This window comes from Megalobrama amblycephala, linkage group LG5 (assembly GCF_018812025.1).
Source record: "Megalobrama amblycephala isolate DHTTF-2021 linkage group LG5, ASM1881202v1, whole genome shotgun sequence".
In the NCBI taxonomy this organism is placed as follows: domain Eukaryota; kingdom Metazoa; phylum Chordata; class Actinopteri; order Cypriniformes; family Xenocyprididae; genus Megalobrama; species Megalobrama amblycephala.
In genome coordinates, this window is record NC_063048.1 from 34,605,269 (window position 1) to 34,621,467 (window position 16,199).

The 16,199-nt window shown below is 36.4% G+C and overlaps 1 protein-coding gene across 5 annotated transcripts in view; it reads left to right on the plus strand.

Annotated features, from left to right (window-relative positions):
• Positions 1 to 16,199, plus strand: part of LOC125269164 (leucine-rich repeat and fibronectin type-III domain-containing protein 2) — a 131,206-nt gene that overhangs the window by 46,878 nt on the left and 68,129 nt on the right. For all 5 annotated transcript variants that reach the window (XM_048191975.1, XM_048191973.1, XM_048191974.1 and 2 more), the window contains one exon: positions 5,218 to 5,355. The gene's annotated coding sequence lies outside the window, so the exon portion shown is untranslated. The remainder of the gene's footprint in view (positions 1 to 5,217; positions 5,356 to 16,199) is intronic.

The following is a 16,199-nucleotide window of genomic DNA, read 5'->3' on the forward strand; positions in this document are numbered from 1 at the left end:
CACTTTTTAGACCTAGTAATGAAGAAATGCTGAGTTGCTTCATTGAAGCTTATTGTATTATGTAGAGTATTATGAGAGAGAGATTGACTAAGCAAGTGCATCTAGATGATATTTTTCAGGTCAATATTATATTCATAATTATAAAAAGTCTGAAAAAGTTTGAATGTCTGCTGAGGAATGAAATATGTCATTGTCCTTAACATGACAGTGCTAGTTAATGCATTGTGTTCACACTTGTAGTTCGGTTTGTTTGGTTAGTTTGGTCCGGACCAAAAAAAAAAAATCAGTCCTTGGTGTTCAGATTGATCAATTTTATCACATAACCAAAAGATAAAGAACCTAAAGTCATAGGGATACGTTCTGGTCGGATTTGATAAAATATTGCCTATTTTAAGACGGAACTTACCGAACATCCAAAACAATGCTGAATGCTGAGATAAACACACTTCTTGTTTGTGCATAGCCTGCATATGATGGTATTTTGGCCAGCCAGCTCGTGAAGAGCTTATAAAATGTGTAAAGGAGTCAAAACAGCGGCGGGAATCCCTCCGTCACACACAAACGATCTGCTGCGTGAAGATGCGCATCTAATGCCTGTGATGGGCAAACTCGCGACTATGATGAGAAAACCCAGTATGCGCAAGTATTCTGTCTTTTTTAGGGTCTCATCTTCCTGTTTTTGGTTCGTTTACATGTCTTTGGTCTGTGTTGCGTTCATATATCATTTGAACCACACCAGAGTTCGTTTGGAAGCGGACCGAGATCCATTATTTCAGCGATCTCGGTCCGCTTGTTTAGTGCACACCAGGGATCGGATGGCAGCGTTCACACATGTTCAAATGAACTGCATTAACAGAGAAATCGCACCAGGGTTCGTTTTAATAGAACCAAACATGACAAGTATGAACACACCCTAAGTTGCTTCTTATAAGGTGTAACATTATAAATTGTCTTTACTGTCACTTTTGATCAATTTAATTTGTCCTTGCTGAATAAAAGTATAAATTTCTTTAAAAAAAAAAAAAAAAACATCTTTGTTTCAGTCCCTTTCAATACAAAAGTCTTTGCTACTGACTCACTGATAAAGACAGTCTTTGCCCTTCCTCAATACAAAATTTTTATTGAAAAATAATATTTAAATAAAAATATTAGCCATTATAAAAATATAAGAAGTTTGTACAACAGGAAATAAACACAAGCAAACAGTTCAGTTAGAAGTACAAGGTGAATAGTAGTTGGGTGAACTATACCTTTAATGGGTTTTTTAATTAATATGGAAATATGATTTTTTTTTTTTTTTATGAAAAGATACTCTAAATAAGAAACTAAAACTGCCAGTAGGTGGCGGTAAATGTCTAAATGAGTAAGTCATAGAGTCATTTACCATTCAACTCATTCAAACAACTGATTCATTCAGGAATTAAGGAAATCTCTCTTTACACAATTATTTAAGTATTTTTAGAGCGTAAGGAGTCCGACTCAATTGCGTCATTTGCTAGGAGCTAAAGAGCTCTTTTGGCGAGTTTTGCATGTGTTGACTCTCTGATTGGTTGAGTTTTCTGTACAGCATCATGGGAAATTTAGTTTTTGCACCATGAATTCAGCTCTTAAACACGATTATTTTAAAAATGAGTTGGAATAACACACTGATGGATTCAACAGAAGCAAATACCATAGATTAATCACCTCGTAGTTCATAGTAGGTCGTTAAAAATCAATTTTCCTACAGTGTTTTTACTTCCGGAACCTGACTGCTGTACTCTATAACTATAAATGCATAATTATATGAAACTAACCTTAAACCTTAAGGTTAACCTTTTACCTTAACGTTAACCTAAAACCTTAGCTGCTTTGACACAATCTGCATTGTAAAAAGCGCTATATAAATGAAGGTGACTTGACTTGACTTGACTTGACTTAAACCAAACTCGGTAACACTTTATTTTACAGTGTCATTGTTGCACATGTTACATGTAGTAAACTAGAAATTATGCATATTTACATGCAATTAACACTAAACCAAACCCTCACCCTAAACCTATAGTAAGTACACTCAGTTAGTTATTATTACTCAGTACTTAAATGTATTATTAAACTGTAATACCTTAAAATGAAGTTTAACCTCAAAATCTATTGTAAAGTGTTACCAAATTATGATTTCTGCATGGATAAAGAAACAGGTAAAAACAATCCCTTAGACTGAATAAATTATATCTAGAGACCAGAAGGTCATAGAAATTTAGGGTGGGCTGTTTTGACATGGGTCACCTAGCGATTACCCAGCAAAGCTTTAACAGCCATAAAGCAACATGCTAAAATCCAAACTACTCCAAACATCTTGGCAACTGAATGGCAATGCCACCCAACATCCTAGCAATGTGGCGGCAAGTTTTACACTCACAAGCGCCACTCACATTTTCTTCAGATAATATCAATATGTAGTTTTGATTAGTATACTGATAGAATTGATTATAATATCGGAGGCGAATCTTCACCTCACAGCAGTGCACTGTAATTGTAGTTGACTTTCACCCCAATGATAGATTGCACACTGTCTTAAAGCATAAATCATGTTGGCCTGCAGGTGTGTCCTTGATGCTGTATCATATTTTGATGAGGCATTTCATTGTTGCCTTGTAATATTTTATATGATAAAATCAATGTACAGTATGTTGTGTACATTTGTCACATCCATATGAAATGTTCCTTTTGTTTAATGCTTTATAATATATCTTCATAATGCATGTTTTATTACTGCAGCTCTGAGCAGTGTTTAAAGGGAACAGGAATAAATCTTGTTGTTTTCTTGGCTTATCAGCACAGCGGCATGTGATCAGAACATCAACATGTCATGGCTAATACTAAAATAGAATATGTTGTTTATGACATTTTGTCATGAGATACAGTGAGCAAGAGCAGCCGCTTCAATGAAATGCATGACAACACAGAACAGACTACAGCTACAGATAGGTCTATGTGACATTGATAACAGCAGCATTATCATAAAAGTGTGAATCTCTAGCTGGATAATAGTCCCTGAAAAGAAAGACAGTGGCAGAAAACTGACTTTCCTTGAACAAAATAAAATAAATAAAAAATAAAGAATAGCCTACTAAATAAATAAAACATAGAGTTGTGTGATAAATGTCTCAGGAAAGACACAAATTTTATACTCAGGATCGACCATTCAATCTGTCTAGAATTTTCAAAATCATGATCTTGCCATTAAAAAAAGTACTGTGGTGGTACCATGGTACGGTGATGGTGTTAGATGGCGATATGATATATTCCAAAGCACTGAACAATTATCATATTCATATGCCATGGCATTGAACGATTACCATATTTATGTGCATTTGCATTTACATTGGACTCCAAGGAAAATCATGGCACTTCCAAGTCGTCACATTTATATAGCATGTTATAGATTGTTTTAAAGCAGCTATTTATTTTTGTAAAATTCATCAGTTATGAAACAAATTCATTTTCAGCTGTTTAAGCAGCTCTACAGAAAATGATAGTGACATTATTTAGCTTAATTTAGTTCAATGACACAGTTGCAAAGTTAATCGTTGATGAAACGAGTTCAGTTTCAGCTATGAGCTGCTCTGCAGAATACAATAGTGTCATGATTCAGCTTCAGTCAGTTCAATGTTGATTCGGTTCATTTCAATAAAGGTGTTAATGTTGCAAAATTAGTGTCATTAACCATGCTATGAGACTTCATGGTTTTTTATTGTTAGTATAGCCATCTACCATTGGTACACAATAAAGAATCTTACTTGATTATGGATGCCATGAGGCCACTGCTACTATCGGAGGCTGCGTTTACACTGGCTTCCAAATGTGGTTTTAAATCAGATACATATCTGATATCTGGACATTTTGGGCATATTTTGGAATTCCAAGCCACCACAAGGCGAGGGCAACGTTTGCCTATAAAAAGATATCATTTTAATGTTGTATTATGAAGCAGACATGGTGTATGCCCTAGCACTAAAATTTGCTTGATTTGCAATTTTTGATGTGGGTGGGAACTTTATATGTCTATATATCTAGATATCTTTTCCTATAAGAAAGAAATTGCATGAACATGTAACGGACGTAGGCCGGTGCGAGCTGTGCATGTAAACCTCTTTAGCCTCCTGTTAGAGTGCCCGACTCCCATGTGGATGGACCCGGGTTCGAATCCCGCTTGGAGTAGGTGGTTCGAACAGGAGAGGTTACACTGGTGCCATGACCCGGATGGGAGTGAGGTTGAGTGTAACGGACGTAGGCCGGTAAGAGCTTTGCATGTAAACCTCACTCCCCTGAACTCAAGAGGTGCTCTAGCGACTGACGCTAGAGACTGCGGTCTTTAGCCTCCTTGTTAAAGCGCCCAACTCCCATGTGGATGGACCCGGGTTCGAGTCCCACTTGGAGTGGGTGGTTCGAACAGGAGGGGTTACACACTCACACACATTTAGCAGCTCTTTTTCAACCCATGCCTGGTGAATTTTATAAATAAGCTTCACTACTGAATTGAAAACATTATCTCAGCAATGAGGTGATGACTTTCTAGCTTCATACTCTTGTGCACTCTCTCTCTTGCTCTTTCTATCATTATCATTCATATTCAAAATCATTCAAATAAATGTAATCTTACCATGCTACTTTATTTCACTTCAGAATTGTCTAACGACAAAATAACAAATGAAAATTACCTCTTTTTCGGTCTATATCTGTTCAGTCAGATTTTGCACTGCGAATCATCCATGATAGCTATTAACTTATCCATCTTGGCAAATAATCATGGCCACCCGACATATAAATAATTTTAATAGCACAGCCATTCAAAACCCCAGGGTCTACCATGTGCATAGTAAAGCGATCACCGACAGTCCTTTTGGGCGGGAACTAATGTAAACACAGATATCGGATACCAGTTGTGTCTAAAGTAAATGTAAACAGGCTGGCCAAAAGATCGGATCTGTGCATTAAGACTTGCATTGTAAACGCAGCCAGTGTGTTCCAGTGATTCTTGGCAGTGGTGCAGATGGCCAGATAATCATAAAGGCTGTCTACTTGGGTCAGTAGCATAGTGGTTTTTCATGTGCAAACTCAACTAAAATTTTGTCCTGAAAATGTATAAATCTAGTTTTTAAGATGTGACATACTTGGAACTACCACAGCTTTTGAAACACATATTCAGTTAAACGTGTTCTCTCTGTCTTGCAGGTGAACGAGTGACCCAATGAAGTGGAATACTACTTTATCGGAGTGCTGGAAGAGAAGTCACCTTGCCCCAGTTCTCCGAGAGCACAGGGAGAGAGACAGGCATCTCTGATTGTTTGTTGCCAGTAGGGAGACGGGAAGGTCAGTAAACAAACTAGACTGCATTTCTCCTGCTGCAGTGTGTCATTCTGCCTGATGTTCAACTCATGTCAGCACAGGAAGAGATGTTTGGATCCCTGCTTGATATATCAGCGAGTGACTGCTGTCATTGTAAACACTCATTCGAAATGCCAGGAATGAAATGTCAATGAATACAGATTAAGATTAGAATTTTTTGGATCTTTGAGCAGATCTGATGCAGGGTTGAAATCTACTTTTCTACTATTCAGAAGAAAACTGTTGAGGAATGATTATTTGACTGACAAATTCTTCTGAATATGACGTAATAGGCTACTTAAAGGGGCTATATTTATAGAAATCGATTTTTTTATTGGCAATGTGTGAACAGCTTGTAACGAAACTTAAACAAGACCTTCCCCGGCTTCCTCGGTTATCTATGAAAGCCTGTAGACTGATTTTTATGAAGGACTTGGGACATTTTTGCAGAGAAAGTCAAAAGGATGTGAAGGTTATGCGCACACCCGAGAGCCTCTCTTCCGTTCAATGACACATGAAATTAATTCTTACAATGTTCAGGATAAGAGCCATTCTGTACTGTAATGTCAATGTGTCATGCAAAGAAAAGGGATTAATTCAAACTATAGTCTCGCATAGCCAGATCTTTATAGTCTATAGTCTCAAATATACTTTATAATCAAACTATCATAACAGTGTAATTTTAAATGATGTTTTATTTATTGATGTTTCAAATAATCTGACTAATCATCACGTCATTTCAGCCAGCTGTCAACAATCAGTAATAAACATATCTACCCAATCAGCATGAGTGAAGGCCTATTTACAAACACAGTCGACTCACCCATATTCCTCAACAGTTTTTTCAGCATCCCTTCACCACCCCGTCTCCTCACACTCGCCTTGTTACTTTCATAACCAGAATTACCGGGGAAGTACTCTGAGTTCGGGCCAAATACCGAGCTCAGAGCCCTCTCCTCGGACAGCACGCCAAATACGCATATATTTACTGTCTGATTATTTGTAAGTGTGAACTCGTGAATTACCTCTTCTGTCGACATGATGTCGGTGAATTACAGAGCTTGTGCAAACATATCCACATCACTATGATCAGATGCTTTCTTAACTGCTGTTTTCTCACTGCTGTCATTTTTGTTGTGTTTATTTTATTACTGAGAGGAAAGCGAGTAGCACTTATTTACATGTTCATAAATGTCGCTCTCAGTAATGTGGATGGTGTGGTGATGTTCATTAAAAGTATATTTCTACAAAGGTATAACTTCTTTTTACTTCTAAGCTAAGAACAAAAAAGATCTTTGCAGAGAGTATATTGGGGCCTTGAATCATGACCAGTCTCTTGCACGTACACGCAAACGAGTGTATGGGGTTAGATTCCCGCCAATAGTATTGCGGTCATGGATCAAAAAATAATAAGCGTGAATCAAAAATTTAAAAACACATGTAAAAATGTACAACACAAATTTAAAAAAAATAATGCAAAATGATCAGAATGGCAAAGAACGTGGTCACGGATCAAAATATAATAAGCGTGAATCAAAAAATTAAAAGCGCATTTAAAAAAAAAAAGCATGAATCAACTTTCAACACATTAAAAGTTATATTGCACAAATCTTAAACTTGTGTTTGTGTTCTAAAAAGTTGTTTTCCTTGCTTTTATTACTCTGTACTTTGTGCTCTCTTACATTTTCTACTCATATTTACTCTTTTGTACGCTTGTGCTGTTTTTCTCTTTGCTCTTCTTTCCATGTTCTGCTCTTGCGTTTGCAAATGTTGCCGTTCATGTTTCATGTAAATTAGGCTGGGCTTAAGTGTCACCATTGGTCCACTAGTTCTAGATTGACAGCTCCTCCTCTAGCCAATCAATCGAAGAGAGGGAGATGACATCACTTCAAGTTGCTGACTGCAGTTCACTTAACGGCCACCAGTCTCACAAATAACAAGGGTTTCTGGATTCTACATATAGCCCCTTTGAATTGAAATAGCAATATGGAATAGTGTGATTATTAAACCATAAGGCAATTTAATTAAATTAATTTATCATCTACATATCATCTATACTGCTTGCAAATAAAGACACAGCAGTCTGTTCTGCCATCCTGATAACATGTTTTTAGAGCAACTCGCTATAGGTGCTTGCTTGACACAAACTCCATCTGGCATTGCTCTAAGTTTAGTTTGATTTATGTGGTGCGGTTATATTGCATTGTCAAAGATTAACTCTATTTTCATATTATATTATTCTATACATTTTTTGTTATTATTTAGTTATTGTATTAACAAAATATATTTAAGTTGCCTCAGTCACACAAAAAAAAAACAAAAAAAAAATCATTTCAAATATCAATGTCACAACTAAAAAGGTCTGAATCCGCTTTCTGGTTCTGGTACAATGTGAATGCAATGAGAACTGCATTATTTTTTTCTTCACTTTACTTTGGGGTCAGTTGAAAGAGGTTTGAGTTTTGCTCTTTAACCCTTAAAGGGTTAGTTCACCCAAAAATGAAAATTCAACAATCTCTTCTATTCCCTGGCATTATCCTTATGTAGTTGCTGCAGTAAGCACAGTGATGCCGGGTCAGTATTAGCCAAAGCTGATCATGTGAGCAACATGATGCATGCGTGTGATGCTGACGCAGGAGCCGACCAATAATGAGTTAGCATTCTGACGTAGAACCTGGATGTGCTGGACGTAAACACATATGAGTGTTATCCTTGTCGCTTCATAAAATTAAGGTCGAACCAATGCAGACTATTTTAACAATGTCTTTATTACCTTTCTGGACCTTGAAAGTGTTGATTATATTGCTGTCTATGGACGAGTCATAGACCTCATGGACTTCATCAAAAAAATATCTTAATTTGTGTTCCAAAGATGAACTGTAAGATGAAGGTCTTACGGGTGTGGAACAACATGAGGGTGAGTAATTAATGACAGAATTTTCATTTTTGGGTGAACTAACCCTTTAAAGGGTAACTCTTTCTTTTAGGCAAAACATGATGCAATTTGGTGACAAAACGCATCGCTTGCAAGTTTGTAGTTTTTGCACACCCTTTTCAACACAAGAGTTGCTGTTTCAGTGTGATTTTATGTTCTTTTACCCTTGATATCAAAGCAGCAAGAATATGAGATGTTTTATGTTCAAAATTGTAAACTCACAATCACAATATTTGTCAGGGGATAGATAGATTTTTCAGGGAGCCAATGTTCAGTGCACTGGATTTTGCGGTTGATACAGCCCATAAAATGGCTGACTCCCTGATCAATGCCCTAACTACTGAACTAGGGAGCTGATTGAGACACACCCTTAGTGTGTCATATATGAGAAACATACAAAATGTGCAGATCAGTGACCAGTATTTTCACTGGTTTAGATATCATTTTTGTTGTTTAACTGTTATTTCATGCTAGTTCCAGATTTGTATTTTGATAGTATTAGGTATTACTTTCCTGGAAACTCCAGCAAAGGGTTTATATAACATTTTACTATTGCAGTGGTTATTGCAATTGGGTTCTTGTAGTATAAAGATGACTTCCAACAGGAAGCAGTGGGCTTTAATTGCCTCCCAACAGATTGCTGCCTCACAGAGAAAGCGGGTTAATTGTGTGGGCTGGGAAAGCCATTTCATGACCTTTATCAAGCATTACCAAACACAACATTTCTGAAGCTTTAATGTTTACAGGTTTACCTCCTATTGTGCATGAAATGAGTTGGCTAGCTTCCAAAATAAAAAGGCCAATCCTTCTAGATAACATTCATTTGTACATAAAGTGTCGCACAGGACATTATAAAAATGGTGTATATCCATACACTGTACGGTGAGGTTTAATATTTATTATACAGCAGCAGCCAAATGATACAGTTAGTTGGGCTTGCTTACGCACACAAGTCATCCCACACTATTTTTGCTACAAACACCTCAGGTTGTGTAATTTCTTTTCTAAATAATTTGATACATTTCTGCAGAACTGCAAAAACTTGCCCACTAGTGGCAATAAAACACCACCAACTTTTGTTCTTTTTCACTTAAATTATGATCACAAGGTACAGAATTACACTTGCAATGCAACACGAGTCATGACATGCCACAAAAGAGTTTAAAGCCTCATAGAAGGGCTAAAATGGCATGGTTGCTTCAGCAAATGTGTTTTTATCTCTCGTTTGCTTTTGCTCACTTTAACGGTTAGGTTTAGGGTAGGGGTTAGTATTGGGGTATGTTAATTTCAAACGCAATTGAGCATTAGCCTTTTACCACATTAACCATAAATTTAATTTCCAAACTGCACATGCATTAACCAACATAATAAAATGTTGATACAGTCATATTTAACTGTTTTGGAATGAAATTAAACATGCTATTTAGTGTCATTCTCTGGACATTTCACTTTGAAACTGATGTGAAAAGTGATACAAGCAGTGCAATATCATTTTGCCAAAATGTACCCACAGGCCTTTTTTTTTTTTTTTTTTTTTTAAAGAAAACTGAGAAAAAAAAAAATGATATTACTTGAAGCGCCCCTTGTGGACTGTTCACCCAAAAAATGTACCCAGAGCACCATATTTCCAGAAATGTAACCAGAATCACATATTTCCAATGAGCTTGGGTTAGATTTTCACCTACCAGATGATAAAATGAGTAAAACAAATGTCATAGATTAACACTGAATATTAAGATGCACAATCTTGACACTTGCTTAACCCAATAGAAGGAAAAGTCATGACACCTCATCAAATTATAACACATTTTAAGACAAAATAACACATTATTAAATTAAATTATCAAATAAAAGTCTTAAGCAAAAACAGATCATAACACATAATTATGTAATTTGGTCATTTTTATTGTGCTATATTTGATAATCATCTGTGTTCTGTTCATGTTTCTATGCAACTAACAAGAGCACTTGAATAACTGCTTACTTGACACTACTACCCAATGATAGCAACAATTAATGTTGGGGTGGTGGGTTTTTGCACCACACAATCACTTGCTTTGAAAGTGTAAAATTATTAACAATGTAGTAAAATTAACAATATAATGCCTTTCCAAGAACTGTGCATGTTAAAAATGACTGCTGTAAAGTACACTGAAATGATGGCTGATTGTCAGCCGTCAACTTAGCCAAAGCCCCTCAGGAGTCTGGCTGTTTCCACACTGTATAAATGTTTAGCACTTCAGGTAAACCATTAGCTGGTGACCTGCCAGTAAACTGCCTACGTGCCACATGCTGTCTGTTGACAGTCAGCCAGTATGTCAGTGTACTCCGAGGGTGGATGTCTGTCCACCACCTGACCACTGTCTCTGCTGCTCTACTCAACCATCTGGCACTGCTCGCTCTCTTGAGACGGGATTAAGTGCACTCGCCTGTCACACAAATGACAACAGTTCCACTGCAACTCCAAGAAATGAGTGTGAAAAACTGCTTAGTTTGAGTGCTAAGAGTGATGCTTCCCCCCCACATACAGTACTGAGTCCTTGAGCTTTTCACACAAGTAGCAAATTCCCTTGAGTATCATTGGTTTTGCCGTTTCTATCCTTTGCCTCATGTGTAAGTTGTGCACATTGTGTTTGTATCAGCATGTTTTAGTTAAGTTAAACATACATATTAATAAATTTTAGTTGGACAGATGATATTGCAACTGTGTTGCAATGATATGATATATTAATGTGCTATGGTGATGCAGTTCCCTGAGACAAATTGCAAATGCAGTTTTTTATGGGTGTAAAAATCTCTTGCGCTTTTCTTTATAAAATTTTGACATAAAATTTGCCATATATTTTTGTTTCATTTTTTAGTTTCTAAAAAAAAAGAAAAAAATCACAAAAGAGTGTGCAAGACTGAATTATATGAAATTCTGATTAAAAATAAAGAAGATTCACAAAATTCACTTCTGAAATTCAAAGATGATTACCAACATTGATTAAGTTTGCTTCCTCATTTATTTTTTCTGGTTGTGACATTATTTAATTGAGCTGGCTCAACTCATAATCTTTACGTTATGAACAAATCCTTTAACATGATCCTTTACTGTGAAAAAAGTAAATAAATTGAAAAATAAATTGTCCATAACATGTCCATAAATAATAATATATTAAACTCTCATTTGGATAACAGAAAATTTTCTATGTGCGTCATGTAAAAATATGGTGTGATAACAACGAGAGAAAACATTCTCTAGAACTTGACCCTTTTTTCCTGCCAGCTGTGCCAAGTTTGATTTTAAAAACATCAAATTTGCAAGACAAAATAAAAAACCCTTTTATCTAAGAATGCAAGAAATGGAACAATGTGCTTACAGTCAATAGTCTTCATATTTTTCCTGGAATGCTTTCTTTGATTATTTTACCCTGACACGATTACTTTGAAAATGTGCAAAGCTTGAAAAAATCTTGAATTATTGGAAGGATCAAGTACAGTTTATTTCTTTAAATTCACAAAACGAGCAGCATGTTATACAATGTTTAATGAATGTTAAAATAATAACTTCTTCTCTGAGCTACTTAAGTGAATGTACAGTAACTGCTAATACACTACAGTATAATGGCTTAGATTTCCACATATGAAAACCATGACTTTTTAACATGACACAGTGGTGACACAAATGCGTTCACCTGAATCAGAATCACAGGATAAAACTGTAACGCACTGGATTATTGATGATGACATCCAGCAAAAAATAAGATATGCACTAAAGCTTATTAGAGTATTGTGGCATTAGCTTAGAAAAATGTTAACGTCAAACTCTATTGAAATCAAGTGCGATTTAAGTCATCCATCAGAAGCCTTGCCAGCATACAATGTTAAACCAGTCACTTATGAGGAAGCTTGAATGTTTTTGAACAGGGCTTAATTGTCATAAAAAATGACAATGTCTGCCTCATTTACACAGAACCAATGGCTCATCAGTCACCTCAATGCAAATTGACTGTATTAGTAAGCTAAAATTTGAATTTGGAGCTGTTCAGACCCACCTTAACTTTGCTGTTTAAAGATGTACAGTATCTACTATGAAATAATATATCCTTAAATATGAAATTCATTATGAAGACATTCTCAGAATCTGGAAAGTGAAAGTAACATTTAGGAAAAAGAAAAAAAAAAAGTATCAGCATCCTGTTTTCTGGTGTGTTTGTTTTCTAACATTTCTGGAGTGGAACAATGCCTTCAATAGTTTTCTTTTTTTTCTTAGATTGCTTTAGCCTGAAACGATTATCTCAAATGTGTGCAGGTCCCAAAAATAAATGTTTCCATGACTCACAGTACAGATTTTTGAATTTTAGGAATGTTCTTTTTCAATCAGAGTGTTCTTCAAACATTTAATTAATCAATAATACTTAAAGGGATAGTTCACCCAAAAATTTGATGCCCTGGGGGTAAGCAGATAAACATAACATTTTCATTTTTGGGTGAACTATCCCTTTAACAGAGTTAGAAGTTATTTTATTAAAAAATTATACATAACACAGTTAAATGCTATTTTACAAATAAAAAGCAGTAAGGATATTTTATTGCAGCTTTCTTCAATGGAGATTACACAACTGCTGCTTTTAATTTACAGACCTGAATTGCTAATTTGCTTATTTGATTAACCCTCTGGGGTCTGAGGCTGATTTGGGGTCCTGGAGTAGTTTTGACATGTCCTGACATTTAGTAATATAGTATGGGAATAGCCAATATGGCAATTTACTAATGTAAGTTATGTGTAATGAAACTGCATCTCAAAATGATGTACATGAATCTGACTAAGCCTGAGCCTGATGCGGGCGTTCACTCTGTTGCATTGATCACCTCAGAATTAGCGTCTGAATAGCGTGTGCACTCCGTGGGCATGGCCACATTCGTGGATAATGAGCTGACTCGCAAACGGCTGACATCTCTCTCTTTTCAAACATATTACATAAACAGAGAATATTTGTTTTCAATTTGTCTTACATGATATAAAACCTGACATTTCAACGTTTCTTTAGATATATGTCTCATGTTTGTGTAAATAGTATAAATTACAGTCCATTTTCTGAGGACTATCAGAATGGACTTCATTCAGAGAGACTGCAGCTCGCGCATCATGTTGTTTTTACTGTGAGTGTATACAAATAAAAGAAGATATTCCACAGTTTTTAATAATATATAACTCTTATTTGTACATCCAAAATTGCCAGAGTATTTTGAGTCTCTTTCGCACTGGTAAGAAAAAGCCTGAGGTGGTATAGCCGTGTTAATAAGTGTAATAAGTGTTAATTAGGTGGCAAATCTTAAGACAAAGAGAAAGAGGGTGTTGTATTGTCAGTGCAATATTTTTAAATGCTGTTGTACTAATTATGTGATTCAGTCACTGTGTTAATATACAAAATATCAGCACTCTTAAAACAGCTTGGTTAATGAAAGGAGCTGAACTAACTGTATAATAAGCGATAGCACCTCTGTGGGCAGTGATAACTGGATGTACAAATTATTTTTGTGATTCTTGTTCAGTCAAGCGCTCATATGGATTAAGTGCCTTGATAATATGGTTACTGATTACTGTCATCAGATCTTTTAAAGATATTCAAGAATTTAGTTTGAGGCAGAAAGTACTGCCATACCGGACAATTACTGTCATATAAAGTCATATAAAACCAAGTGAGATGTGATTTGCTTTTTAATGCATCAGACAGCCTCTTCTTATCTATAACGGATGGTTCTTAGCCAGAATGAGATGTAATATACACCAGATGTAATGATGAAAAACTTTGTAACTTGCAGACTAACAGTCTCGGTCTAGTGAGAGTGACAGGCCAGACTCTCTTGGTGAGCAGGGACAGAGAGAGTACAAGCTGCCAGAATGGAAGAATAATTCCTGGTACTGTGAGAATCATATTGTTGGCTTTCTTTGAGTGCAGGGTTTAATGAGATTATTAGGAAGGAATATGTGGAAAATCTGAACATGGGGTTTCTTTGCTTAAGTTCATGTCTCGGAGTTCAGTTCCTGATTGTCACAACCTGTTGTGTTTTCTGTTTCATTTTCAAGGTCTTTTAGTTTGTTTATCATCATTTCCTGTGTTTCCTTTCTGTTTACGCTTGTTGCTATAGTTATTCATTGTTTCATTGATTATCACATACCTGTTCCTCATTAGTTCCTTAATTCTCAGTATATAAAATGCTCTCAATTCCTTTTGTTCTTTATCTGGTGTTGTTTGTGTGTAGTCCACACTGTTACATTATTTTTGGATGGTCGTTGTTGGAATATACTTGTTACGTGTGGCTGAACATACACAATACTCTTTTGCTTTGTAAATAAAGACTACACTGCATTGAAGATCCCCTTTGTCTTATACCCGGTTCAGACTACATGATTTTAGCCCGATTTTGCTACAATTTGCTTGACGTGGGGTGTCGAGGGGATTCGTAAACGACAAAGGGTGTCGAGACGCAAGATTCAATTGTTTCAGCTCGTGTAGTGTGTCATCATAGTGGACGACAACCAATGCCGTGTCTGCGGTGCTTCACGACGTCACGACTAGCATGTTTATTTTTTTTTTCTCGGTTGTCCACGACAAGTTCCGTCACGTGTGAGACTGGCCAATAGAAACACAGAAGCGCCTTCCTACATGCTTTCAAATATGCTGAAATGAAAGAGAGACAATGGCATCACAATGGAGAAAATGTTTGTGGAGCTATGGCAACAGTACTCCTGCTTTTATGACGCTTCCTCGAGGGACTAAGTTACCGCAACAGAGTGAAAAAGAGTAAATAAAACATGTTACCTCAGTTTTCTTTGGAGGAAATCGAAATATCCATGCAACCCAGATATGTGTCCACTTTTGGGCTTTTCTGACAACAAAACAGAGCTAAACATGCAGCTAGCCATTGTCTGTTTTCGCTCACGGCAACGTCTGTCAGTCGATAGTCCCGCCTTCTCGATGACAGCACGCACACGGCTAAAGATGGCACGCGATGAATGGTCGGGTAGCAACGTGTAGTCTGACATATATCTTGTCCATGAGACAACAAGAAGGAGTCAAAATCGTATAATCTGACACTGACTATCGTGACCAACAAGAATATTGTGTAGTCTGAACCCGGCGTTACATGTGATCATCTTCAGATCCAGAAGATCCAGATACAAAAGCAGAGTACACTGCTTTTACTTAAAACCTTTTTTCCCACTTTTTCCAAAACTTTAACCATTTCATTTTTTTTCCATTTCTCAAAGCTGGCTGTTGTGATGTGATTTTTTTTTTTTAGACTAACGTAAGAACCTTGAGTGAGAAGGCCTTTCTCTGTGGAGTTTACATGTTTTACTCATATTGGAGTTTTCTTTGGGTGCTCCGGTTTCCTCCAAAATCCAAAGACATGCAAACAGGTGAATTAGTAACACTAAATTGACAATAAGTGTAAAAAACTGTGTGAATGTCCGTGTGAATGTTAGCCCTGTGATGGATTGGTGTTCCCCTGCCTTCAGCCCAAGGTACTGGCATAGGCTCTACCATTTCTACATAGTAAAAGGTGGTTTAGAGAATGGGTGGATGGATTTAAGAACTTGCATTATGTCTATGTACATCTGAAATGAGAAAGTTACTTTGTTAGTTTGTTTTGCTAATTGTAACCCAGCTCACCATACCTAATTATGTACCATGGTATTATAGTTCGTCAACCCGTGAGGTGATGCACCTGCTTCTAATATGTCCTAGAAGATAATTTAAGTCTATTTGGGGCACCTCTTTTCCTTTTTTCCTTTTTTTTTTTACTGTATTATTTGAAGAAAAAAGCCACACACTAATTGCATGATAGTTTCAGGGGGGGGGGGGAACACACACACAAGGACACCTTTTGAAACTTTGTAGCCCAT